Source organism: Mandrillus leucophaeus, unplaced genomic scaffold (genome assembly GCF_000951045.1).
Source record: "Mandrillus leucophaeus isolate KB7577 unplaced genomic scaffold, Mleu.le_1.0 Scaffold354, whole genome shotgun sequence".
NCBI classification, from domain to species: Eukaryota; Metazoa; Chordata; class Mammalia; order Primates; family Cercopithecidae; genus Mandrillus; species Mandrillus leucophaeus.
In genome coordinates this window covers 1124980-1128300 of record NW_012103743.1, presented here as the reverse complement: position 1 = coordinate 1128300, position 3321 = coordinate 1124980, and the positions used below count along the sequence as shown (strand labels likewise).

At 42.0% G+C, this 3321-nt stretch overlaps 1 pseudogene; it reads right to left on the bottom strand.

Moving 5' to 3' along the window:
• Positions 1 to 329: 329 nt before the first annotated feature.
• On the bottom strand, positions 330 to 955 carry LOC105546325 (annotated as a pseudogene).
• Positions 956 to 3321: the final 2366 nt, after the last annotated feature.

The window sequence follows — 3321 nt, the reverse complement described above, 5'->3', positions numbered from 1 at the left end:
CCAGGACTACAGGCGCCCGTCACCACACCCGGCTACTTTTTTGTATTTTTTTTTTTAGTAGAGATGGAGTTTCACCGTGTTAGTCAGGATGGTCTCGATCTCCTGACCTCGTGATCCACCCACCTCAGCCTCCCGAAGTGCTGGGATTACAGGCGTGAGCCACAGTGCCCTGCCGGTAGTGTGTTAACTATACAAAAAAAGACACTACACAGTTTAAAAACACATCTTACAAAGCCTTACATTTCCATTTTTTTCTTTAAAAGGAGTGAGTTTCATACAGGGGGGTTAAATGCCTTATAGACAAGAAAAGAAACTGCGCTAGAACCAACTTATTCATCATCATCTTCTTCATCTTCCTCCTCCTCCTCCTCTTCATCTTCCTCATCTTCCTCCTCTTCCTTCTTTTTCTTGCTTTTTTTCAGCCTTGACAACTCCCTTTTTTGCTGCATCAGGCTTTTCTTTAGCTTGATATGCAGCAATATCCTTTTCGTACTTTTCCTTCAGCTTTGCAGCCTTCTTTTCAGAAGGCTGCTTTGCCATCTGCAGCAGTGTCATTCCACATCTCTCCCAGTTTCTTTGCAACATCACCAATGGACAGGCCAGGATGTTCTCCTCTGATTTTTGGGTGATACTCAGAGCAGAACAGGAAAAAGGTTGAAGGAGGCCTCTTGGGTGCATTGCAATCCTCGAACTTCTTTTTTGTCTCCCCTTTAGAAGGGATGTAGGTTTTCATTTCTCTTTCATAATGGGCATTGTCCGCCTTTGCTGTATCTTCAAATTTTCCCTTCCCTTTAGCAGACATGGTCTTCCACCTCTCTGAGCACTTCTTAGAAAACTCTGAGAAATTGACTGAAGCATCTGTGTGCTTCTTCTTATGCTTCTCCAGACAAGCTTGCACAAAAAATGCATATGATGACATTTTGCCTCTCGGTTTCTTAGGATCTCCTTTGCCCATGTTTAGTTATTTCTCCTCAGCAAGGCAGAGAGTCGCCCAGTGCCCATCCGGCTCTCACTTGCCCCGGTGCTGTCTCTATGAAGCTCAATGTACTGCAATGACTGTGCAGCTTGGTTTTTCAGGCTGTTCTTTTGTTTGAAAGAATGTAATCGAGAATCCACCGTAACTGCCTGCCTCACCAGTTTCTTCCTTTCTCCTCTCTCATTCCCCCTCCTCAAGGGTGAAGGCCGTAACTGCTGTTAGGGAGGTGGGGAGATGGGGAGATTAGTAGCCTTCTGGCTACTTTCTACTGGAGAGGGGGTTGTGTGGGGAACAGCTGGTAGGGTTCCTACTGTGGTCAGTATAAGAGTCCTTGGAAGAAAGGTGCATCCATGTGTGATTTCATTTGCATCACTATTTGGAGCTTGATAGCCTTTAGGAAAGAAGAAACAATTTGGGTTATTAGAGGACATGTATTAAAACAAAGCAAAGGGGTGGGGGTAAGGACAGCTATCCCAAGGCTGCCAACATGCCCAGATAACTGGTAGCTATATTTATGCCTGCTAAGATTTGGATGCATGGGGTTTGGCTTTGGTTAACTTCTTTGGTTCTATTTTCTAAAACAAAGAAAGCTCTGGGTTATGGGCACCCTATTTACTCACATCACCTGGCAGGATTTGCAGGGTAATTGCTCAGAACTAGAATAGTGATCTAGATTTTTACATTACCCATTTCTTTTTCTTTTATTTTTTTCTTTTTTTTTTTTTCCTGAGCTGCAGCTAGAGATTGCTAGTTGGTTTACAGCAATAAGCAGGGTTAGTCTAAAATGTAGGCAAGAACTAAAAACAACCAAGGAGATTAGAATTTAATGACAAGTATATAAGTTTTGAAATATAATTTGTCTCTCTCTGGTCCTCATTTTTGTTAAAAACAAATCATGATAGGACTGAGTTGTTTGCAAAATAAACTTTAGGGTTTTTGTTTGTTTGTTTGTTTTTGAGATGGAGTCTTGCTCTGTTGCCCAGGCTGGAATGCAGTGGCACAATCTTGGCTCACTGCACCCTCCGCCTCCTGGGTGCAAGCAATTCTCCTGCCTCAGCCTCCCAAGTAGCTGGGATTATAGGTGCATATCATAACGCCTGGCTAATTTTTGTATTTTTAGTAGAGTTGGGGTTTCACCATGTTGGTCAGGCTGGTTTCGAACTCCTGACCTCAAGTGATCCGCCTGCCTTAGCCTCCCAAAGTGCTGGGATTACAGGCATGAGTCACCATGCCCAGTCAAACTTTAGTTCTATACTTGGCCTGATTATTTGAATAAAGTGCAACAGGAATAATTAATTTTATATAGGCTTTTAAAATTGGCTTTGATAGAACTCTGTTCCATAAGAAATCTCAGATAGGAGTTTTTAAAGCGAAGCCCAGCCATGGGTTTGTACCCTCAAATACCTATGAATTGCGTGAATTCCTCTCTTCTTATAGTCCCAAAAATATGGGATTCCTAGACCTGTAAAAAACTGACATTTTCTACTCACTACAGCTTAGGAACCCTGCATGGGGACTGTGTAGACAAGGTATGAGGTCAGTTTTCCCAAGTGGCTTTTATTGGCTCTGTAAGTCAAGCTTGATTCCTTAAAGGGAAGCATACCCTTCCAGTCAAAGCCAGTAAAATAACTAATTTCTCCAATTGTGTCCTGTTGCAAAATGAAATGGATTCTTACTGCACTGATGCAAACAACTATATTACCATAAGTTAACAGTACTCACAAACAGTTTTCAAATTTTGGAGAAGTCACGCAGAAAGAAACAAACATGCTCCAAGTTTTGTTTACAAGAGTATACCTCACCTAATTGTTAAAGGCTGTATATAGCTTGTTTCCTTGACTCTGAAAAACAAAACAAGGATCAACAACTTTTTTTTGAGACAGAGTCTCACTCTGTCACCCAGGTTGAAGTGCAGTGGCATTATCTCGGCTCACTGCAACCTCCATCTCCCAGGTTCAAGCAATTTTCCTGCCTCAGCCTTCTGAGTAGCTGGGACTACAGGCGCCTGCCACTACCCCTGGCTAATTTTTCTATTTTTAGTAGAGATGGTGTTTCACCATGTTGGCCAGGCTGGTCTCAAACTCCCAACCTCAGGTGATCCACCTGTCTGGCCTCTCAAATTGCTGGGATTATAGGTATGAGTCACTGTGCCTGGCCAAGGATCAGCAATGTTTTAAGCAAAAAGGTTTAAAAAATTAATTACTTCAGTTTTCTATTAGTTCAGTCCATTCTGTTAACTCTTGTTTTGCTTGATGTTTATGAACATTTCAGCTCTTCATCAGCCCTGTATGTTTTTCCTTTGTTCCAATGTCATAATCTCCAAAGTTATTAGAAACTTATATTTA